The sequence below is a fragment of the Artibeus jamaicensis genome, unplaced genomic scaffold (genome assembly GCF_021234435.1).
Source record: "Artibeus jamaicensis isolate MK-2021 breed Jamaican fruit bat unplaced genomic scaffold, CSHL_Jam_final contig_327, whole genome shotgun sequence".
Lineage (NCBI taxonomy): Eukaryota > Metazoa > Chordata > Mammalia > Chiroptera > Phyllostomidae > Artibeus > Artibeus jamaicensis.
In genome coordinates, this window is record NW_026521772.1 from 6795458 (window position 1) to 6820608 (window position 25151).

General features: G+C 46.2%; 1 pseudogene; it reads right to left on the reverse strand.

The window, feature by feature from the left end:
• Nucleotides 1–13809: 13809 nt before the first annotated feature.
• LOC119049528 (lysine--tRNA ligase-like) lies at nt 13810–16802 on the reverse strand (annotated as a pseudogene).
• Between the last annotated feature and the right edge of the window lie 8349 nt (nt 16803–25151).

Here is a 25151-nt window from a genome sequence, read left to right on the forward strand (position 1 = left end):
TTCAGAGTAACCCAGTGGGATGAGAAGGAAGCTCTGATATGAGCAGACATAATACATATTGTCTGGTTCAGGACACAGTGGGGTTCTGGCTTTGGGATGGTGGCAGTTGTCACCAGTATAGGCGTACAATATCAAGTAGACAGGAAGACTAGAAAATCCCTATTCCTGGTGTCACTTTGCTAAGACATTATCCCTAACTCCTTCGGGCAGGTCCCAGGAGCTCCCCTTCCATTAGAGTATTTCTAGTGTGTAAGGGTCATATCTGTGTCTATACAGTCAGGGAGGGGCTGTCAGTCCATCTGTGTCCCCCAGAGTATAGCTCAGTTCCTGGCACAGAAGGGCACTTAATCAAAACTCGTTGGGTTATTACACTGATATCTTAGAACCTCAATTTCTTTGTGTGTGAAGCAGTACAATAATACTAACTCAAAAAGCTGTTTGGAGGCTGAAACGCCAGGACAAATAAAGCACTTAAGTAACATGTGGTTCCATTCCCCACTCTTGGCATGGGAGGGCTATTTACTCCTGGTTCTGATTGGTATCAGGCAAAACGTGTCTTTAAAACAGCAAATAAATCAGAACGTGGCACCTGACCCCTCGGCATCTGTTCCATCGAGTTTGCAGGATGACCCAGCGTTTTGTGCCCTGTAGGCACGGCAGGGGGTACGCCAGCTCCAGCCCAAATCCCCGGGAAACAGCCTTCTCCTCCTCTCCCACCTGCCTAGATTCCCGTAGAAAAGCACAACTTCTGAGATGTCCAGACTTGATTCTATTTCAGATGTCCACAAAGGAAACTTGGGGGAATGAGTAGCTCTGGTCAGTGACAATAGAAATGAGTATTGGAAGGTGGCCCTGTTTGTTTGTTGGCGGTCAGAGCTTCACCTTTCTTGTCCCAGAATGCTCCCAGTCCCTTCCCGAAAACTCTGCTGGAGGAATCTTCACTTTTGTTTGTTGCTGTATTTCCACAAAGCAAACAACACCAACAGAGTGACTTGAAGGAGGTTCGTGCAGTCGGAACACACTGGTGGGCCAGTACTGGGGCTGGCTGGCAGGAACTGCACAGGGACCAGCCTGCTTCCCCCCAAAGCCAGGTGCCCGCTCTCCCACCAGCTCTGAATCCATGTCCTCTGGATGCTCACACATCGCCACCGGCCTGCAGGTCAGGTCTTTCAGCCCCACATCGGGACCCCTGGCAAGCACGGTAGAGGCGATGGGGGCGGGGGCGAACACCGCCAGCATCCCGGCGCCACCTGATGGCATTCCAGAGGCTGTGCCCCCTCACCCTGTGGTGAGCCCAGCTCCTGGAGGTGCTTAGGGTCCCCCCACCCCAAGCCCCACGCCTGCCCTGGCGGGTCATCCCTGGTTCCCAGTATTTCCACCGTCTCACCTCTCAGCCACACGGAATCTGCATTGTCCTGGAGTCAGTGAGCAAATGCCTTTAAATCCGGTGGAACTCCTGACACCTGATATTGAGTGCTCACCGTTGGAATCGCCTCCTTGGAGGGCAGAAATTCCTAGACTCTGGCTCTGGGGCCCCAGATGCCCCCTGCTGGACACAGAGTCTACTGCGGTCAACCCCTTGTCACGGGTACCTGGCCTCTAACGGGAGCCATTTTCTTTACTCCATCCTAATTCTCGTGCCTTCTTTTCTTTCTTTTTAAAGAATCTGGTTGTACAGTATCAGAGCTTCTCAGGCGACATTGAAACACCCGGTCTTCCCATGCTCCCAGCGACCGTCTCATGGGTCTGCGGTGAAGCATCTCCCACAGCCTGGCACGGGCCAGGCACTTGGTCCAGTAGATTCTTGGTGACTGAAATGGCTGTGGAATGTTGTTTGGGGCTGGCAGGAGTGGTTTTATAACCTGGAAAGCTCCGTTACAGCTGGGTTTCTCAAACTCAGCACTATTGGCATTTGGGGCCAGAGAACCCTGTTGTGTGGGTCTCTCTGACACATTGTAGGATGTTTAGCAGCACCTCCAGCCTCTACCCTCCACAAGCCAGTGGCCCCTCCCCCAACTGGTCACCTCCAGGATGACCCAAAATGCGCCCCCACACACTGGTGCCGCATTAGGGTGATAGGGTGGAAGACGCGCTTTCTCAGAAGGGCTTCTAAATGCCAGAAGGTGCAGGTCTGTTCTCGGACGCCATTCAGTGCCTTGAAAGACACCATCATTCATGCTGGAGACCAGCATTCCACTGCCAAACACGCTGGAAGGAACCAAGGTGGTCTCGGAAACCGCCTCTCTTGTGAAGGCTCCGCACAAATCTGCCTGTTTTCTGCTTCCCATCACCCACTGGTGTTCGGGGGAGGGCGGTCTGTCAGGACTGAGTTCTCACTTCCGAGCCCTGCTAGGCCTCACTTCTCGGCTGCACCCTCCCCAACCCTCCCCCCTTTTTCCACCACCTTTTGGTGCTCTGGGCAGCTGCTGCCTCTACCCTGTTCCCAAGGACCTCTCTTCCATCCACTCTCCTTCTTCCACAGATGTGTTAAGTCTCATGTCTTGAGGCATTCCCTGCCCCTCCTTCACACATCATTGTAAGTTTATCCTCACAATTTATTCCATTATCACCATTGATTACGAGAGAGAGAGAGAGAGAGTGAGAGAGCAAGAGAGACAGACAGACATTAACTGTGTGTGGCTGAGCAGTTTTCTTTAACCAGGAGTCATTCCTCTGGCTGCATTGAGACGCCCTGCTCTGTCCTCCTGCAGCCTGTGACACTCTGCACTAAGCTTGTCCATCCCTGCTCAGCCCTCCTGATGGGACCGTCAGGTCCTTGAATGTAGGCATCATGTCTCTTTCATCCTTAACATCTCCAGGCCTGAGGAGAGAGGTGCTCCCAGTGCTTGCAATGCACACGATAAAAGATTATTGGGCGTATGGATAGCTTCAACCTTGGAAAAAATTGCTTCATTTACATTGAGCAGCCACAGACTTACTTGAGCTTTCGGAAAACCGGGCACAAAAGGCTTTGAACAGGTCTCTTCTCAAGGAGCATAGCTCTGCCTTGAAGGGCCAGAACCTGACCTTCAGCCTGTGGGGCTTGTTAGAACCTTGGACTGGGGAGCTCCCAGTCTGTGTGGGGTCTGCTACAGCCCACACTGGGGTGAGGCCCTTCCTCTGACTTCCCAGCTGCTGGGCCACACTGGGATTGCCTCAACACTGACACTGCAGGTTACTGACATAGCCCGACACAGAGACACTCCTGTCCCAGTTGTGACAAGCGACAACCATCTAAATGTAAATAAGGCAGGACGAGCCAATCAGAATAGGCTGCAAACAGCAGTCTGTTTGCGTCACAGTTTTCGGATATCATCGGGGGACCAGCCTGGCCTTGTGGAAATCACTCAGCAGAATCTGACAAGCTTTTCTTCCTCGGGCACTTTCATACTTGTAAAACCATCATCATCGTCAGCTTGGCTTCATATGCATTGGTGTATATCACAACTATTTATTCGCCCTTCCCAGGACTGGCTACAAACTGCAGAACTGTTGTCTTATAACCCAGGAAGCAGAAGTAGAGAGAGGGGTTAGCAACTTGCTTAAAGCCACAGGGGAATTCAGTGTCACACGGAGACCAGGAGCATTAATGTGCAGCTACCTGAAGGAGTACCCATGCCTTGGGGTCAGCGTTGGGGGATCTGCGTCACCTTTGTATACCCGTCAGACAAAGAGAGTCCCCTGGTAGCTGTCTCGGATACTGGGCAAAAAGCAAGCTTTTGACATGAAGAGGGAGCCAGCTCGTTTTCCTGGCACCTGTCACATCTCTCGCTGAAGAAAGAGACGCACTGACGCCTGGCTTGTCCATGGGGCACATCACAGTCTAGATGGCATGTGAAAGACAAAAGCTCTCTTGTCTGCCTTTCGCTCGCAGAGACAGCCCCCGAAGTGCTGCTGCCGTAGCTGTGAGACGACATGTCACATACCCGTCAGGAGGAGCATATGCAGCATCTCTGAGCCAGAGGCCACATGCGGCTGTGGCGGCCACTCGGGAGGGACTACAGTTAGTAGCTAAAAGGTGATTCGGTGAAGATTTAGGAGCCAGGTCCTAGGCTCAGACGTTGTGACTGAATCATTCCATCACCTGGCCTGCCTCCATCCAGCCCTGCTGGTGGTTCTGGCCAGAGCCCAGCATCATCTTCTCTTCTGTAGCCCTTGAGACCAGTGGGGGTGGGGGTGCGGAGAGGGGATGCACTACCGGAGAGCAAGGACGCATGTGCAGAGCAGCCTGAGCTCAATGTCCACACCTGCAAATGCCGGTGAATGACGAGGCAAATCCCACCTCTGCTCCTCCCTCCTCCTCCTCCTTCCTCCCCTCTGGGAGTGTTCATGAGAGGAAACTTAGTTAAGGCCAAGGATGGAACTCGGGGGCTGAGATTGCTTCCTGCTCCTTACTAACTGTGTGGCCTTAGGCAAGTTCCTTAACCTCTCTGAGCCTCTGAGTCCTCATTAAAGTGAGACTGACAACACCTGTCTTCTCCATGAAGCAAGGTCTGACAAGGTACTGACATTGTACAGAAAGCACACTCCACAAATAGGGATGCCTGCGATGATGTTCTTATAGTATATTCAGCTGTGCCAGGTACACCCTTAAAGTCTCAGGCTCATGTGTGAGACATAGAACCCACTAGGCTCACAGGCGCTGTGATTATCCACAGTTATCGCAACGATGAGGACTTGCTGTCCATTTTCCATCACGATGTCCGGTCAGGGAGAGGGCCTGGGACACACCTTCCGTCACCCCCAGCAGAGCCTTACTATGTACTTCAGTGTTAGAAAGGACAGAACACAACCCCTGCCCCTCGGGGATGAACAGCCTAGAAAACTGGTAAGCAAGGCAAGGCTGGGGACTGCTGCATCCTCCAGTCCATGGGTTTTCGGACCCACAGAAGGGCGTGGGCTGCTCACTGTCTGGAAAGCACATGCCCCGCTGCCTGGCAGCGCTGTCTCCCCAGCTCTGCTCTTTGACAAAAGCTCTTTTCTTCTTCACATAGGCGAGGAACAGCGTGTCTCTGATTTTTTTCACGTCAGCGGACCTCCCGCCCTGTCGTTTAAGATTCTCTCTATGGTTCCCACCTCTCTACATGGGGAAGTGGAGCAGAACAAGTCATTTCTAGTCCCTCAGCCCATTGTCCTGATGCTGATGAGCAGTCACGGTCCTGTAGCTCTTGTCACCTTCCTGCCCGGGTCCTGGTCCCAGCTCCTTAAGCCAGTGCCCTGTAGCTCTTGGGATCCTGCTTCCAAGGTGGCCTGGTCATTCTCCATCCAAACCAAGTAACAGCCTCTGGTCTGTGGAAGGCGGACACCCATACGAGATTTGTATACAGTTCAAGGCAACAGGAGGTTTGTCAGAAGACAGCACCTGATTGTCAGGTGAACTGCGCAGGCAGCCTTGTTGCTGCAGGAACGGGTGCTCCTGGATGTTTTCTGGAAGAAAACAGAGCGCACATTATGAACAAGTGTTGATGGACAACCTGGCCAAGAGGAAGGAGATCAGAGTGGGTTCGATTCCCAGTCAGGAAACATACCTGGGCTGCGGGTTCAGCCCCGGTCGGGGCGCGGGCAAGAGGCAACCGATCGATGTTTCTCTCACATCAGCATTTCTCCCCACCCTCTCTCCTTCCTTTCCTCTCTCTCTAAAATCAACAAACATGTCCACTGGTGAGGATAAAGAAACTATCATAGACACACACACGTAAATGGATCGGTCCCCACTGTGCGCCTCCTCTGTTCCCTGAAGACACTGAGACAAATGGGCAATGTCTCCTGCTTCCATGAACTCAGTCCAGCAGAGGAAATAAACCAATGGCTAAGCAAGTCCCTCCCCCACAGTGTGGATGGGAGCGAGGTAATAGAGGAATATATGGGGTACGAAAGGAAGGATAGAAGGACAAGGGAGTAACTCGCAGGTATCAAGGGGACTTCACAGAGGAGGCCAGGCTGTACCGCTCTAAAAGCCGGGACTCAGGGCCAGACATGTGGTAGGCATTCCATGAATTTCTATAAACAGAATCATATCGACCGAACATAAATTAGGAGGGAGACATGACCCAGAAAGCGGCTGTAGAGTGCAGGAGGCTGAGTAGATTTTTCCCTGCTGGGCAGTCAGGAGTCCCGATGAAGAGCATGGAAAACAATTTGTTGGATGTGTGGCTGGTCCAGGCAACAGGAGAAGAACTGGAAGGAGATGAATGAGAACATTCCTTGCCAATCCAGAGCTAGGGATGTGACGGGGGGAGAGAAGGGTGCAGGAGGGGGCAGAAAAAACACAATGAGGGGACCAGGAAAGGGCAGATTCTTCCAGGGTCACCGGCCCGGCCTGCTGTGCCTGGTTTTCTTTGAATTCTTTCTTTATGTGGATATTCACATTTATCTTCTACTTTCTAAATTTGAGATGGTTTGCAATGAAAGAAACAGATCTGAATTTATTAGCATAGAAAATATAATAGATATATCAAAAAGATGTATTCAATTTTTAGTATTAAAATAGGAATAAATATACTAGACAGGGAAAGAGAGTGAGAGAGAGAGGAAGAAAGATTCTAAAATGGTAACCTAGGCCAATGCAACTACTATTACGGACACAGTAAAACTGTATTTAGGTTTAGTTCTAAAGCAGAAAGGGACAGCACAGTTCCTTAGTCCTCACTGTTTGTTTGTTTGTTTTGAGAAAGACAATGTTCATTTTTTCCGATACCAAATTCTGAAAGGAATTTCTCAAGCTGGACCGCATTCAAGGTGCTATCAGCAAAACCACCTCCCTGTGCTGTTTGGATCTGTCCTCAACCGTGGCATCCACGGAGAGTCTCGGCCTGGCTGGGCTGCCCGAAACCGCACCCTGCACTCAGTGCGGAAGGGAATCCAAGCTCTGATCCTGCACAGCGATCTGGACCTGCTTAGTCATGTTTTAGGATTCGATCCTCAACTGCTGTCGGCAATGGGTATGAGCAAGAAGAGCACAAGGAGAACCCTCTGCTCACGGGGAAGCTGGTAGTAAAGGCACTGCCCATTGTTCATTCAGTAAGTGCTTGCAGAATGCGCTCTCTGAGCTGGACAGGATGCTGTTTTAGACAAAGGGAATGAAACACATAAAGTTTTGGCCCTTTGGGGCCTATATTTTTGTGGGGCAGACAATACGGACATGAATAAATATATTCTCAGGTAGCAATCGGCACAGGAAGAAATCCAAAGCCAAGCAGATGGGTAATGTGTGTTTGTTCATGGCTGGTTTAGTGGCCCCATTCTCATCTCCACCTTTTCATCTGATGACATCACTTTTCCTTAGCAACAGAGCACAGAATAAACATCCCAGAACCAAATGCCTTTCACCAAGTTGTCCTCCAAGGAAGCGTTCTGCCACTGTTTGAGGCGGAGGCTTTTGCCAAACTGTTCATCACGGAAATAACAGTTGTGCCAGCCAGGTCACTTCAATGGTAAATCTAATCTCAACCCACACTACTAAAGCTAGGCTCCCCCTAAATTCCTCCCCTGGGCGCCAGATTTGCTCCGTGTACGCAACGCTTAGATGGGCCACACCCACAACATATATTAGCTCATCGAGTGAGCTTTCTGGGAATCGGGAAAGGGAAAAAGGCAATGGAGCAGATGGTTAGGAAGCTGGGCTGCCTGGCTTTCCACCTGGACCCTAAGAATTCCTCGCTGGGTGATCCTGAACAAGCCGAGACTGGTCTCCTTGTCCCGAAAAGAGGGCAATTACAGTAAATATGTAACAGGGTTGTCGTGAGCATTAAATTCGTTCATCAGTGTATAACACTCAGGGCATATCTGGCAGATCGTCCTTAATAAGTGCTTACTGTTAAGATTAGAACTGAATTACAGATGGGGATATCGAGGTTCTGAGAGGTGAGGTGACTTACCCAAGGTCAAGGGCGGCAGACTCAAAATTTGTACCTAGGATTTTCCGACCCTGAACTCATGCTCTTCCTGCTATGACTGTCTCTGTCACTAATTCATAGGAATTAATATGTTGTTTTCTCTGAGAGATCGAGGCCCAAACAACAATAGCCAAATGGGCAGGAGCACTCACAAGAAAGTAGGGTCATAAATTACAGTGGTGAGTGATCAGCACTATTTATCAAGTGCTAATGTGCCCGAGGCCTCCCACGCAAATGGATGTTCCTTTTGTCGATTATTCACTTCACCCCTTCGTTTTTTATTTGGATAACATTTACTGTGCCGTGGGGGGTCCACAGAAGCAGAGGAAATGATCCGCTCCCACACTGAGGAAGGAAAGGGCAGAGACATAAACCAATGACAGACGATGCTCAGGAGGGTGGGCCCAGGCACAAAGGGGCTGGAATGAGAAGTAAGAGCATGATGGGATCAGGGCGGGACTTGTCCAAAGGACCGTAAAAGGCAGTGGAGTCGACGTTGAACTTGGACTCCGCAGTCCCAATGGCATCACTGCCGCCTTCCTAAGAGGTGTTGCTCATTAAGAAGATGTAAACCGCTCAGTGTTTCCAGGAAAGATCTCCAGGCTCTCTGACACTTACGGCAGATGCAGTCACCGTTTTCCATATGATCTTTTTTTCCCTTCTGGCTGTGAGATGACATCGAGGCCTGTGTTGGCAATATGGCGGCGAGTAACCGCAGAATCCGGTGTTGGAACGGGTTTGTCCTGGTGCTCAATGACCAGCTTCTTCATTTAACTTCTGACCTGAACTCTCCTCCTAAGTCAGCATCCAGAAAAGTTAAAAAATATACATTTTAACTGGCAAACTCCAGGCTCACATGAGGATGTGCTGTTATTCTCAAGTTCTGGAGAAGGACAAAGATTAGGCTGGGAGTCCACAGCCCCCCTCCCCTTTTTAATGCCATTTGCACTGAGAAAACAATCACACACACAGAAGTAGTAGAGAGCAGCACTACAATAAAATTGTCGTATTGAAGGACAGTGTCTAGAAGGCCTCCTTGGCACTTCATCTTATTCACTCCGGTCATCTTCTTTCACACTTGAGTACAACACTGTTGCTTAAAAAGGAGAGATGAGGGAATAATTCGTGGGCACGCAGGGAGACCACAGATTTCCCAGAATCGACAGGGGGCCACCTCATCTGTCTTTTCCTTTCTGTTGCACTTGTTTACCCACCCAGCTACTCAGCACTACTCTCTCTGCAAAGCCCAGCTCACAACCACCTCTTCCAGCTCGCTGCAGTCCTGTGTGCTCCTGCAACACGAGGACTCCAGCTTCTTTGGCCCTTGGCAGTCAGCATTGGGCATGCTATCTCAAGTTTCTGGTGCAGAATATATCTTCCTGAATACGGTGTGGATCTAAGAAGGGCAGAGACTCTTGTGTTTACCTATTTATGTGCTTTGGGCATAAATAACCCCAGTGATAGCCTTGGCCCATGTTCTCCTGGGCTAAGCCCTGGAAGTCACTGGAGATTTACTTGGAGGCTAATCCCTGACCTTTCTGCTGTTTACATTCATGCCTCTGAGTAGCTCTGCAGGATCTGGCCGCAGGACACAAGCATTGAGGAGGTGGTTCCCTTTCCACAATCACCCTGTTCATCTCATTTATTCCTTCCCAAAGGTGAGCTACTCTTTGTAATTTGCACCGTATTTATTCACTCTGTCTCCCAGCAACACAACATATACACACGCACACACACACAACACACAGTCTTGATAAACAAGATACACTACTGCTCTCAGGAGAAACGCAGCTGCCATAAAAGTTAATGTGCTTAGTTTGTAAAAAAAAAAACACAAAATCTTCCCCCACGCCGTGGTTGCTTGGATATCAGTGTACTCACTTTATGACCTCGTTTATTAGGCAGAATGATGCCTTGTTGGATCTCTGAAAGTTGTTTCTGATCCTTAGGAAAGGGCTTCTGGGTGTCACTGATAACTTATGCACTCACCTGGCACACAACCCTGGCGATAAATACTGAGGAAGTGCAGTTTGCATTTCTTCCAGGTTGTAATTTCTTCTCTCTGGCCAGCTAGTTCCTGAGCCTTTCTCAGATAGTTTACTGAGCAGACTTTCTGAGCATCTCAGCGAGATCGTGCTGGCTGTGACATCCCCCCAGTGGAAAAGGGAGCAGAGTGACCCAGAGTAGAAAGAAACTATTTGGGGGAACAATGGCTCCTTAGAAAAGTCAGTATCAGAACACAGTTCTAATATGACGCTATCAAATATTTACCCTTTTAGGTAGCTGCCTCTGCCCTGAAAAGTCAGAAGAGAAATGTACCATCTCCCCCCTCTTGTCAGCTGCTGGCTGCCAGAAACAGAAAGGATTTGAAAGAGCAGCTGAGAAAATGTGAGGGAACCGGTTTGCTGCTCACTGTCCCTACCTGCTCAGGTGTGTTATCTCTGTCGCAGCCGGTGAACAGGAGAGACGTGCTCCACAAAGTTTTTTGCTTCAACTCCTCTTGACTTCTCGTGGTTGCTGCTGCACCCCCACCCCCACCCCCAGCAGCACCCTGCTAACAAAAACATGCGGTATCCTACCTTTGCTTCTAACCCTGGTTTTTAACAATAACATGTGTTGGATGAAATGAGATTTGTTTTCTCCATCCTGTGTCTGAATTGGGCATTGTCTATGTGCCAGAGGACACAGTGGGAAGTTATCTTCTAATAAGAGGGTAAAATTTGCTTCATTAGCTAGACTAGGGATGCCTTCCGGGCTACAAAAACACTGCTATCGATGTGTAGCTAGTTAACGATGAGGTCTCATTTGTGAAGTACAGGGGTCATTTAAACTTCAGAGGAAGTTGATCCAGTGGTTCGATGTTGTCCTCAAGGACATGAAGGTTCTGCCTGTCATGAGGAAGGCCGTCCTCCCTTATGGTGTCAACATGGCTGCTGCGGTTCCAAGCTTCACAACCACAGAGCACACCATCCAGGAGAATACTTTTCTCCCCAAACCACAAGGCCATCTCTGAACCAGTGACCGTGGCTAAGGTGATAGTTTATGCTGATTGACTCAAGCAAATGAAAGTCCATCCTTGGGGCTGTGGGTCAGATCAGCTTCTTGGGAGGTGTCTCAGCAGCCCCTAGTACTCATCTCATTTTTATCACATCCTATTGCCCAGGACAACCCCAAGCAGATAGTACCCGGTTCCTTGAGAATTTCCCACCAGAACTGAGGCGCCCCTTCCCCATTCAGTCTGCATCAACTTACTTAGGTGTTGCTGCCACTGCTCCATGACACTGTTACCTGCTTTTTGTCTTTACTTTCCCCTCTTTGACATGTCCTGGGGTTCTGGTTCTGTTCCTATACTCTCGGCCATACAGATTAGACCTCTTCGCCCCTCCTGGCAGGATTATTCCTCAGTCTCCTTTTCCTTAAACCAAGTTTTCCCCAACCTCTTGCTAAGTCCACATTCCCTAGGACTCCCCCCTCCCCCACACTCTTCCACTACCAGCCACCCATCTCAAAGGGATGCACCTGCAAACAGACAAATGGTACCCAGAGTTGATGCCCCATCTTTCAGAGTTGAATGCAAACTACTTGTGTTTACTCTTAAAAAAAATGGCCATCTTGGGTTTCGTCTGCTTCATCACCTTTGCACCTAAAATTTTGACCAGCGTTAGCTCAACATCTCCTTTCCATAAGTAAACCCAGTAGCAAAAATCCAGATGCTTGACAGGAACTCAACCCAGAAACGAACCTCAGAGTGAAATCCAGTCAATGAGAAGGAACGTAAATGATCTTGGTGTTCAGAGAGCCCTCGAGAGCTGAGATGTTTATCTGATTCTCAAGATTGGAAGTCTCCCTCTTAGGGATTTAGACTTTCAGGCTCTTCCAAGATTGGGTGATGTTTGTGGAAAACTTCATGGTGATTGCAAAACAGACTCTGGACATTTCCCCAAACCTGTTGTTGCTGTCGTTTTGTTAAGAAATCGCTTCACCTGCACACTCCTCAGGTTTTTGGCCACTCGAGTCAGTGAATTTTTCCTAAGAACTCTTCCTCGTCATTCCGAAAGCAGTCCTCTGAAAAAATCTATTTTAGAGACATAGTTAAAAATGACAGGAGTCAAAGAACCCATCAGAAAGAACAGATGGTTACATGCTGTGAGAAACAAATGCTTTATTTAAAAATTCCTTCCACCAAAGCATTAACCAAGAGAGACTGGTCTATCCCCCAGCTGTTGTTGAGATCTATCAATCAGTTCCTCGCTCACATTGACATACAAGAGCTGGATTTATAGTAAAAAATCTTCATTAGTCCATTAAGTTACAAGGCTGGAATTAAGAGACAAGGGCTGGGATGAATACAGAACGCCCAGGAAGAAGCATAGGTGTTCCCTGAAGCAAACCGCCTAAAACATCCCTGGTAGAATCTTAGGGAATCATGTGTTTATGGGTGTTCATTGTCTAATTCTTTCCATTTTTCTATATGTTTGAAACCTTTTCCCTTACCAAGGTGACTACTGACCTAAAAGTAAGATTAAAACTATACTCTTTTTACCCCCTGGGCCCTGAAAAGCGTTGACAAGGGACTCGGGGAAGAACAAGCCTGAGCCCTGGCTGATGTTCACATCCGCGGTGTCAGGATGCTCTTCTAATTGTCCTGTCACGACAAACATAATGCTCACAATATGCCACTGTCTGCACAGTCTTATTTGCAACATGAAATAATAGCTTAATTATGACAGGCAATTAAAAATGGTGACTACTGTATTTGCGTCTCCTTAAGAGACCTGCCAATTTTCTTATTCATTCTGGCACAGTGTGTGTGTTAGAGAGAAGTTTGTCGGGGGAGAGGGAGGAGGGATTGAATAAATGAGTCACGCGATCTTCTGCTTCTCTGAAGGGACAAAGAATATAAAAGCGTTTAAAAGCTACTCTTCTAGGATGTATGCACTATAAAAGTGTAGCGAAATCGGCAACCCCTGTTGCCTAATTTTTATCAAAGCAATGATTCTTCTTGGTAAAAATCGAACAATATAGAAGAGCTTGTAAAAACTGATATTGCCCCCGGCCAGCTCTTGATTTATTTTCACCTCTTTTCATCGTTTCTGTATTTAATTCTTTGGCTAGTTATTGTCACAAGTACACTTACTGTAATTTGAACTCTGTATCCTAACTATAATATATAGTTTTATCAATTAACTCATGGGAAGTTAAAATTTATTTCACATCAACTTCTTTCTCATCCTCTTCACAATATTTAGTATTTGTGTTCATTTAAATTTTTTATCGGTTACTCTGTGACATTAAATAATATAATTAAATGACCTGTTTCCACCAACTTTCTGAGGCATCACTCCAACCGGGAAAATGGCCTTACCCTCCCTCTACAGGTCTCCCCCGCCCCACATTTCCATCCGTCAGCTGTGTATCATCGCACATTGTCAAAGATTCATTCACAATTACAATTTGTCCCGAAATTGTACCCATATTTCTGCTTTGCGGATTGACTCTGAAATTTGAAAATGATCAGTAGGACCTACCTTCATATAACAATGGAAATATACCTTGTTGACTGCTCCGCCCAGGAGCGTAGCAGGATTACTTTTCATTGCCTGTGGATTTCACACCAGGGATCTTGAGCCACCTAAAGAGACTGTTCTCAGCATCAAAGCCAAATAGAGTTTCCTTTTTCCCACTGCATCATTTGCCTGAATCAACATCCCATTTGGGTTTGCTTGTCACTGCACCCCATTTTTCTTCTCTTTCTTTTAGTTTTTTGGAGACAGATTATTTGGTTACAGAAGGTATAAAGGGAATTCTTAATTCCTTTCCTCTCTCCCGGTGACTGACCAGCAGTAGTCACATGGACAGCAACATACAAGGATTCCCTTGCCATGCTTGTCTTTGGCAGAAGGGCGAGGTTGCCTCAGCTGCGTGACTTGCAATGATTATCTTGTAGACAAAGTGCCAGCGTATTAACAATTGCTACACTTTCCCTCTAGTCTTTGGGTTTCATAGTAAGAGACAGAAGTACTTCCCTGATATGACTGGAGTCTTCGAGAAACATGGAGACTCGGTGGGTGCTCGAGCCCCAGCCACCTGTGGGAGCAGCAGTAGCCCCGGGCAGTGCAGAAGTTTTCGTCAATGAACATGGCCGCATCAGCATCAGCAGCCTTGGCCTTGGCCTTTTCTTCAGAAAGCTGCCGCTGCCCCTTGGGGTGACTCAGCTTGGTGTGGCCTTTGCATATGTCCTTCTTCATGACAAATGGCTCAAAGTGCTTAGTCAGAACCTCTTGAGAGTGGTGGTATTTGGCATTATCTGTGAGTGGTCACTGAAGAATGTAGGATTGACGCATGTCACTTCCAGGAAGTCCCCAGCATGCTTATCACAGAGCCTGGCTGTGGCCCAAGGTGGAGAGCACACAACAGCTTTCCCATGAAGTTAGTTTCTGGCAGCTTCTCTCCCAGAGCTCCCTCAAACTCTCCTAAGGGCCATCTGGACAGGGGGTGACATGATTAACTGCCTAGAACGTGTTGCATCATCCCATGATTTTCATGAGGACATGATAGTCTGCAGAGGCCATGCAGAGCTCACAGGTGGTGACCTCAGGGGTGTGCGTGAAATCGGTCCCCTCCTTACAGAACTGGCACCCAGTGTCGTAAACCCAGCCAACGCCACCAACCACCAGCCTCTTCTGGTAGAGTTCTGGAAGGATTCTCAGACACAAACTCATGTCCAGCTCCTTGTGGTGGGGGAGAAAAGGCTTGGCCACGGCTCTGCCTGGGATGAGGCTCATCGTGGGAGTTCCAGTCATTAGGAATCCCAGCTTAAACTTACATGTGTGAGGATCTTAGAGCAGATGGTAAGTTTCTGCCTCATGAAGTCACTCAGGATGGAGTCCAGTGATTTCTGACAGTATTGTTTCTTCATCTTCGAGGCCAAAGTACAGATGAGGTAACATATGCAAGCAAAAGACAGCAGTGTGATCTCATAGCGGGTGATGCTGAGCTCACCCCTCTCGGTCTTCCCAGAATCCCCCCGGACTCCGATTATGTCTCCTGATGTAGTCTGTTATTGATAGGAATAAATTCTTCTTTTGATTTATAGCCAATTCCTGGAATTGGCTATGACTTGCAATTTGACCCCCTTTCCTGGAAGGTCATAGATGAGCTTTCCTTCAGACGCGCCTTTGGCATGGATACTATCTGCCACCTTTAAGGGGATGTCACTCAGGTGGTCCCCAGGCAGCAGATGGTTGTATTCTTGAATGAAACAAGTGAGTGAGACATCCAGAGAGGCTTGGCTTGGTGGGCTGCCTGGCTGCGGAAAGCCACGTACTGGTCTGGGCCCCCAGTCTTCCTCGGCACCCACATCATAATGCGGATGCTGAGGCTGGTAGCAGCAGCCTTGGCCTGGCTTAGTTGTTTCTCACGGAGCCCCTTCTGCTTGGCCTCCTTCTCTGCTACTTTCTTCTCAGCTGCCAGGCCTCTTTTTTGCTCATTTGTGCTCAGTTTTGGCTCTTGACCATCCACACTCACCTTAGTCCCTATACCACAGCCATTCCTCCGGGGACCAGGACCTCAAAAGAGCACCACATGTTTCTTATCGAGTGTCTTTTCCTAGAGTCCTTTTTGTATGGCTCTTATTTGACAGAACAGGGGGCATTCCAGTATTTTGTGATATCCTCCATTATTACCAATTTCAATGGCACGTTTTAGTCCTTTGCGGCTTTTCTCCTGGTCCCGTCTGCTTTCTTGCTCCAGCTGGGACTGAGGTATTCTACATCCGCTGTAAATATCACCCTGAAAATTCCCGTCATTGTTTGCCTTGGTTGGGTGCACTGTCTTTTGGCTCCCATGTCTTCCTTTGTCTTTTTTATTCCCATTTTGCTAGAGTATCTCCTTCAGTGACTGAGACAAGTTGCTGGCAAACTACGTGTTTTTGAAATGCTCTCACGTTTTCATCTTCTCTCATTGTTAGCCAAGTAGAGAAGTTTAGGATAAAATAATTTCCTTTAATGTCTTGAAAGTACTCCACCTCCTGTTTTTTAGCATCCAGAATAATTCTTTAGAAGCCCGATAACAGCCTGATTCTTTTTGCTTTGCTGGTGAACAATGGCATCTCTCTGAATGCTTTGGGGAATCTTTTCTCTTTAGTGTTGGGTGATTTTCTGAGGTTGTTGTACCCAAGGGTAGTTCTTTTGAAAATTCAATGCGCTGAACACTGTACCTAGTTTTCAGTTCCAGAAATTTCTTTTCTCTTTATAATGCAATTTTCTTATCTCCTTTTTTCCTCCTGAGACTCCTATTAATAGGATAATGGCTTTCTTGGATCACTCTTGTAATGTCTCATTTTAAATTTCATGTATTTCTATCTCTTTGACTCATTCTGTGTTTTGAGAGATTTTTCTCAACTTTAATTTTTAATTCTCCAATTGAATATCTAATTTCAGTAATCGCTCCTTTAGTATCCGAGAACTCTTAGTTCTTCTCCGATCGCCCATTCTGCAGACCATCTGTGGCCCCCATGGAGGGGTACCCCTCAGACCTCCCTTCAAACAGAGCCTGCTGGAAGGAGAGCAGATCACTGAAGACTTTCGGAATCCACTGCCCCATTCAGCCCGAGCCCTCACCCATGGGGAAGCTCCCGGGCAAGGACAGAGCATGGTGGGGGCCGCGGAGCCTGGTCATTCTGCAGCTGGGGGAACCCCCAGTGGGCTGGCTGAGACTTTCTCAGGCTTCACTGCAGTCTGAAGTGCCCAAGTCCTTCCTCTCTCCTTGCCCCTTTCCTTCTGAAGCTGTCAGACATGCGCCACAAACTGGAGCCCTTCTCTGCCTGCTTCTCTTCCCTCTGCCCTTACCTTTCGCAGGTGTTTCATCCCATCTCCTACGCTCCTTACTTTGTCTTCGTTCTTGCATCCCAGAGGCTAGAACCGACAGGGCATTCCACCCTTGTTCTATGAACTTCCTCTCCTCATACCTCCCTGAACATATCTTACTTACTCTCCTAAGGCCCCATACGTCGTCCCACAGGTGGTATTTTAGTCATTAGAAGGATTTAGTAGACTCAAGGCACATTGCAGTAAACTGAAATTAACTAGAAAAAAGATGTCATTGACACATCAAAAAAAAAAAAGTCAGGAAGGGGGCTAGGTATACCCCAGCCCCAAGTTTCCAGAGAAGACAAAACTTTTCATAATTCTAAAACATGAAATAATATTGCAAGAGCAATGAAAGCACGATCCTATTCTATCTGTTACTGCATGAAATTTCAGGTTTTCTGGCTAGATATAGAGTTACCTCACTCAGGTAACCTGCAGCAGGTGTTGTAGGCTGCTTTGCACCTTCAGTTATCCTAGTAATTGCCCAAGTCCTGTCTCACCAGTGGACTTTAGGATGATGGAGGTCAGAGGCCCTATCTTCTCCCCAGTGCCTGATAATACTGACAGCAATAAGAACTGCTGTTTCCGGTGCGGTAACTAGGCACGAGGTAAGAGAGTAAATGCTTTATCTCCATTGCTTCCCTAATCCATGCCAACAACCTAATTTAACAGACGAAAACACTAAATCACAGTGAGGTTATATAAGTGGCCCAAGTTCCCACTATTAGGAGGAGACACCGAGCTGTCTGCCCCCAAAATCTGCGCTCTTGGTCACATCCACATACAGCCCCCGCCATGCCGGACATAGAAAGGACACGAACATGTTGAGCTACATATACAGATAGGTAGTAAAAACCCATTAATGCCACGTTGAATGTATGCTGTAAGCCTGTGATGGGGGGGGGGGGAGTGGATATGCCTGTCTAAGGGAGCGGCATATACGTTGAAAGGATCTTTCTACGAGGAAGCACTCTGTTTACCGGTATCAAATCTGATTTCACCTAGAGTTCCTGACGCTGTGCAGTTCTAGTAATAAGCCACTCTTTAATCTTTGAAATACAAATGCTGGTTAGGAGGCAACAGCTAACAAGTCTTTTATTTTCCCCCGTTTAAGGCCTCTGTGGGAAGGGAGGTGATGTGTTAATATATGCATACTTGCTCTCGTATAGAAAACCGTCTCAGTTTAGCAGAGCTTCTTCTCCTCATGCCCCTGGAGAAGTAATTAAACCAAATCATTGACCTTCTCTGCTATAGCTCATGAGTTAATTTTCCTCCTATGAAAGCAGAGGATTTGGGAAAAAGAAAATGTCATTGACCCAGAATCAGAATAAACACATTTACCCAAACAACATGCTCAGGAATTTGGCAGCATCTTCTGTGCTCTCTTTTTTCCCAACATTCAGAAACATGAACTTTCATATCAACAGACGTCATCCTTTGTGTTCTTGGAATTCCTTTGAGCGCTGCACGTAGCTCATCAGCAATGGCGCGTCACGACAGCTACCGCTCTGCACGGGGCAGTTTATCAGAAGGTCAGGATTTACCCAGGAATTGAATGGGTGACTCCACTTCCTCTTCTTGGAACAGTTTAACTATTGGGAGGCAAAATTCCCTTTGTCGTTTCTCCTAATCTTTTCTACCACCAGCCTATAATGCCATAACATACATATTCACCTCCTTGACTCGCCCCTTTAGAAGTTACCGGAATGTAAAGTAGTGATCACAGACTTTAGAATGGAGCTGTGATATGGACCAAGAACCAGTATGCAGAGATGTTTGCAAACTGAGGCTGATGGGTGCCTGGGGAACTGTTTCTGTTGATGGCCAATCGAAGGGTCCATGGAAAACAAACAAAGGAACCCCCTCTGGATTCTAGCTGACAATGTTTCACTTTTCTACTCGACAATGTCATGCCCCTTAGTCCAGAGGCAATTGAGGCGTTTGCTATTTCTCAAATCTGACTTAAGGCCAGCAAAACTTAAAATGTTTAAAATATTATAATAGAAGATGGAATCCATCTGAAGAACAAGGACACGGGTTGCCCTAATGATCTGAAGTTCATTCATTCTACAAATATTTATCAGTCATTTACCACTCAATTTTTCTGTGAACCTAAAACTTCACTAACACTGAAGTCTAATTTTTTAAAAAGACCAAACCAAACCAAACAAACAAAGTAAAGAATATAGTTCTATCGTACAAGAAACATTTGAAGGGCACCTCTAAAGCTGATAAGAGTGATTACCAGTGACAATGATGTCGTGGGAGCAGATGGGGAGTGAGGTGGGAATGAGACCTTTTATTTTATACCTTTTTACACATTTTAAACTTATAAGACATGTGAATGTGTCATTCGCTCTAAAACTAAATGATCTGATGTGGGTGTACTAGGTTCACACAATCTAGTTTCGCTTCCAGATGCCACCATTTCACAGCTGGGTAGAGTTGTAACCTAAACTCAGTGCCTGAGTGTCTTCAGGTGCAAAACTGAGTTCATAGTCGTTCCTACCTTCCTGAGGTGTTTTGAGAATTAAGCAAAGTAATTCCATGCAAAGCTATTCAATCAGTGTCCAGCTCCTAGTAAGCATTCCATACATCTCGATGATAACCATGCTGCTGCCACTCTCTAGAAATATTTCATTTTCAAACGGTATGTGTGGCTTTTACTGGTGATTGGAATTTTGGGTAGAATCGTGAATGAATTTATTTATTTGTTTGTTTGTTTTATTGTGCTTAAAGTATTTTCCAAATTTCCTCTAAAGATCATGAAGGTGTGATGAGAAAATCAATAAGGTATTGTTTTTTAACAAATCTATCCTCTTAACAAATTTATAAGTGTACCATGCAGTGAACTATAGGCTCAATGTTGTACAGCAGATCCTTAGAATTGAGTTTTCTCGCATAGCTGAAACTATACACCCCTTGGCTGGCAACTGCCCTTTCTCTTCTCCCCCTGCCCCACCCTCAGCTTCTGGAAACCACCATTTTACTATATTTCCGTGTTTGACGACTTTAGACAACTCATATAAGTGAAATCATACAGGATTTATCCTTCTGTGACTGGCTTATTTCATTTACTCTCTTCTCCAAGTTTCATCCATGTTACCTCATATGGCAGAACTTCCTTTCTTTAAGGCTGAATAATATTTCATTGTGTGTCTGTACCACATTTTTTCTTTGTTCCACTTAGGTTGTTTCCACATCTTGGCTATTTTGAATCATTATGCGATGACTATGAAAATGCAAATATCTCTTCTTGATTTCAGTTCTTCTAGATAAATACTCAGAACCGGGCTTGTTGAATTACATGGTACTTTTATTCTAATTTTGAGGGGCCTCCATGTTGATCTTTGCAGTGACCTTGCCACTTGACACCCCCACCGACAAGGTGCGATGTTCCCTTTTTTCCCAGTCTTCTTCAACTCTTGGTATTTTTTATAATAGCCACCCCCAAAACCACATCCCACTGTGGTTTTGATTTGCATTTTCCTGATGATTGGTGATGCTGCAACATCTTTCCATGGATCCGTTGGCTGTTGATATGTCTTCTTTGGAAAACAAATGCCTGTTCAAGTCCTTCGCTCATTTTTAAATCAAACTGTTTGTTGCTTTTGAATTGAAGGAGTTCCTTACATATTTCAGATATAAACCCCATATCAGAAATACAGTTAGCAAATATTTTTTCATTCCAAAGGCTGCCTTTTCACTTGGTTAATTGTTTCCTTTGCTGTGCAGGAATTTTTTAATTTGATGTAGTTCCACGTGTCTGTTTTTGCTTTCGTTTTCTGTGTTCTTGGTGTCATAGCCAAGAAATCATGGCCAAGGACAGGATTTGAAGTTTTTATGTTATGATTTCTTCTAGGACTTTTATAGTTTCAGGTCGTACATTGAAATCTTTAATTCATTTTTTAGGATGTTCAGTCAGTTTCTTTTTCACAAATAACCTAAAACCCCTGTATGTTCTCAGTCTTCAACTCGGCCAAGTGGGTTTGACCTTCACCTCTGCCCTGCTCTGCCCCTCTGAGAAAGCCTGGCCTGTTCACGCACTAGCTTTTGCATAATCTAGCATTTGGGGTAACTATCCCCGCAGGTTCAACACACTTTTTCCTTGGTTCCTTGTGGTTTTTTTTAATTGTCTTTCTTCACCTAATTTATTTGTTTTGTATTTCTTTATTGCTACTGCAATTTTTGTTTACACAATAAATCATAATACAAGATTTGGAAAAGTAACAAATGTACCCTACGTACCATTCCCTGAGGCTGTGCCTATGGGAATGTCACTACTGACATATCAGTCACTACTGACTGATAAACAAATTTTATTAATGGCTTGTAATGGCTTAACATGTTAGCCTTCCAAGATGATATACTGACATTTTAAATAGACATCTTATACGAATTATTAGAGACTGGTACACACTGATGTAAGAAAGTTTTTTTTAATTGTTGTTGGCTTTATTGGCATGACATTGGTTAGTAAAATTATACAGGTTTCAAGAGTACAATTCTATAAGCGTCACCTGTATAGTGTACTGTGTATTCACCACCCACAGCCAAGTCTCCTTCCGTCACCATTTATCCCACTTCACCCTGTCCTGCCTCCCTCCACTCCCATACTATTCAGTGTTTGTGTCTATGAGTTCCTTGGGTCTTTTCCTTAATCCTTTACCCTTTTTTTAACCCAGCTTCCCAACCTACCCACTCTGAGGCCTGTCATCCTGCTCTGCATCCATGAGTCTGTTTCTATCTTGCTTGTAAGATCAGTGTGTTCATTAGAGCCCACATACAAGTAAAACATACAGTATTTGTCTTTCTCTGACTGGCTTATTTCACTTAGCATAGTTTTCTTCAGGTCCATCCATGCTGTCACAAAAAGTAAGACTTCCCACTTTTTTATGGCCAAGTAGTATTCCATTGCATAAATGTCCCATAGTCACTTGTTGTTTTATCTAAGTCCCACTGCTGGCATTAGGATTCTGACCACAGCCCTGCTCCTGACCTTCCAGACTAATGTGTGCATTTGTTTACTATTTGAACCTTGATTGTACTTCAACTTGGGTGCCAGACAAAACAGACTTGGCTGTCACCATGGCTACACCGGCCCGGGCTGTCCCCTGAGCTAGAGGAGAGGTCGACAAGTAGGAAGTTAAGACAGTTCACTTTTTATGTAGAAGATAGACCTATCGGCGTGGTAAAAGAATCAGCATCTGGGCATGATTTCCAACCAAAAAAAGTATAGAATTTATCAAAGAGCCATCTGACTTTCTAATGTGACAAGACAAGCATGACTTCTGGTAAAAAAGCATTTTACAGAAAAAGAGAGTGGCATGACACCAGGCTGATGGGGAAGACAATTCCATCAGCAACGGCTGGAGCTGTTCCATGCTGCATTCCAGGACGGCTTAGTTTGGAAAAAATCAATGGTGGGAAATCGCTATCTGAAAGAGTAGGGATGAGCAAGCTGTATACTAACGCTTGGAGTTTTATGGAAGGGAGGGCGATGCGGGTGCATTTCCAGCCCAAGGGCTACATGGGGTTTGACAGCCAGAGGGAACCTGTCCTGGTGGTTGGTCCTACCCCAAGCCTTTGCATTCTGTGCATTTCTAAGAGGTTGAGAACAGGAGTCATTGCTGCGTTCTGTGTGAACTATCAACAGGCATAATGTGGACACCAGCACATGGTCGACATTTGAAATAATTCCCTTTACACTGACATAGGAGTGAGAAAGAAAAGGTGAAGCCCAAAGTGACTATCTCTGCTGGCTTGAAAATGTCTACAGTCTATCTACCTTCATATTCTTCAGTATCAATTTTATGCTTATATAATTTTCCAGAGAATGTTTAACTTTAAACTGGTAATGTAATTTTCTTTTCCCACAAGGTATATTTCCTTCTGGTAGATATGTGAACCCAGGTATTATGAAAGCTAAAATGTATATTTTTATTTCTCCTCCTTTTCTTTTCTTCCTTCCTGAGTTGTAGAAAAAGTAGCAGAGAGTTTGCTTAATACAGAGAATCATGATCAAAAAAACAGAGTCACATAAATTTAATTTTGATACTCAGGTAGTAAGAATTAATCAACAGTTCTAGAATGCTCTGTAAATGGCCCTGCAGGACACTTATGAGTAGTGAATTTTGCTTTACAGCTATGTCCTGAGGGTCCTCCATAGAAAAGGAGCAACATAAAAAGTCACAAAAGAGAAGAACAAAGGACATTATATTTATCAAGCATATAATGTACACCAACCCTGTGCTGGATGCATTATATACCTTAACTCTTTTATCCTCCTCCAGGCTCTAAAGAGGGGCATCACTGTCACGATGATGATGATGATGATGTTGACAATGACCTTGGTGGTGGTGGCAATGATAGCTCCAATGATCAAAACTTAATGTGTGCCAGGCACTTACTACCTTTACCCAATCTTTATTCATTAAAAAATCATTTACTGAGTGCCCACACTGTGCCAGGCACTGTGCTAAGCACTTGAGATCCATTGATGTACAAAACACACAACAACTCTGGCCCTTGGGGAAGATTGCAGGTGAGAGTAGCCCCGTAGAGTTGCAGGCAATATGCATATACCGAGGGACCAGCAGAGAATACGCTAAACAGGGATAAGTGCTAGGAAAGTAATAGATCAGGGTATTTGGAATCAGCGTGGTGGTTCAGATTGCAGTTTTGAATAGGTGGTCATGGCAGTGGTGGTGGGTGACACTGAAGGAGCAGAAAAGGTTGGCCACAGGGGCATCTTGGAGAAGAGGGCTCCATGCAGAGGGGGCAGCCAATGAAAAGGCCCCAAGGCAGTGGGTAGGTGGAGTGTTCAAGTGAGGAGGCCAGCGTGGCCGGGCAGAGGAGAGCGGTAGCTGGGGGCCAGGTCCTGTAGGGCCTTGCAGGCCAATGGAAGGAGGGTGACTTCTGCTCCTAATGAACTGATACATCACGGGAGTGATTTGAGCAGAGGCTCAGCATGGGCTAATGTATATTTTTAAAGAATTACTATGGTGGTTTTGTTGAAAATAGTACTCCACCTTGCAATGGTTTTCTGAGTTTCCTAGGCTTCCAGTTTTACAAACAAGAAGCTAGAGTAATAAAATCAAGTAACCTTTAAGTGAGCGTCAGAACCAAGACTCAAGCCCAAGGCAGGCGCTGACTTCTGAGCTTGGACTCATTTTATGACGGCCTTGAAAGATGAGCTTCTAGGTTAACCTGAGTTCAAGTTCCTGATGACTGAAATACAGATTTCAAGGATAGCAAGAAGCAGTATGTCCTATTAGGCTTGGTATTTGGAAGGCAAAAAAAGTCATGGATTAATTTAGCAAGTGACTACTCAGTTCCTATGTTTATCGCCACCATGTGAAGGATTGATGGTCCACACTCACCGCTTAGGTAGCTTGGGGTCTAAAAGGGGAGAGATGGATATTAAATATGTGTAATACAGTATTACAGGATTCATTTTCAAAGACTCTGTAAGCCGAGGTGGAAGCCAAGAAGAAGCGGTCGTTGCTAAGGCAGAGGGGTATGTCAGGGTATGTTAGGTACATGGCCCTCAGCAGTGGCTGAATCCTTTCTCACACACAGTGTTTTATGTTGTCTAGTTGTTCACTTGCTCTGAGTTTGGTTCCAATGGCTGGAAAAGCAAGACTTTATTTTTTCTCTCAAGGTTCTTTCCAGGAAGAAAGCAAAGATTTTTCTCTTCTAAAACCTCCTCTCAGGGTCTTGCCACTGAGTTCGATATTATAATTTCAGTCTGTTGTGACCTTCAGGGTGGGACGCATTGCAGACTGAAATCTGTGTGCGCGTACGCACCTCACATTCCCAGAGATCCTGCCAGGGCCATGCTCCCCATCCATGGGCCTCCCCCAACCTCCCCCTTTTTTTGTATAAGAAGCTGAATCAATATCACGCCCCATGTTGGAGGCAGTGCCTCTGTTGGATGGAGCAGCCATGTTACCTTCAAGTTCTCCACGTGAGCTCTGGACTCTACTCTTTGTCCGTCTGCCACCCTGGCCTGATCCTCCCAAGGCTGCCAGCTGTTGGAGAGGCAGCTTTGTGAAATGGAAACCGGATGGCCCATGGGCACCTGGTCCATGCTGCTCCCTAAAATTCCCGATTCTGGAGTGTGCTGAACTTCGTGACACTGAGAAATCCCTGTATCCCGCTCACCTGTAACTCAGACACAGCAGGATCTCCTCCTTAGGTTGTATGAAATAAGGAGACCCACGCAATGAGCTTGCCTCATGACCAGTGCAGTCAATGTAACTAGTCACAGGGTTATTCCAGTGACATTATCTTCTCACATGTGAATCCACGGCTGCTCTGAACTCTGGGTCACGGCCTTGGTCCACAACAACAGCCATAGGTCCCTTTGAGGAGGAACTGCAGA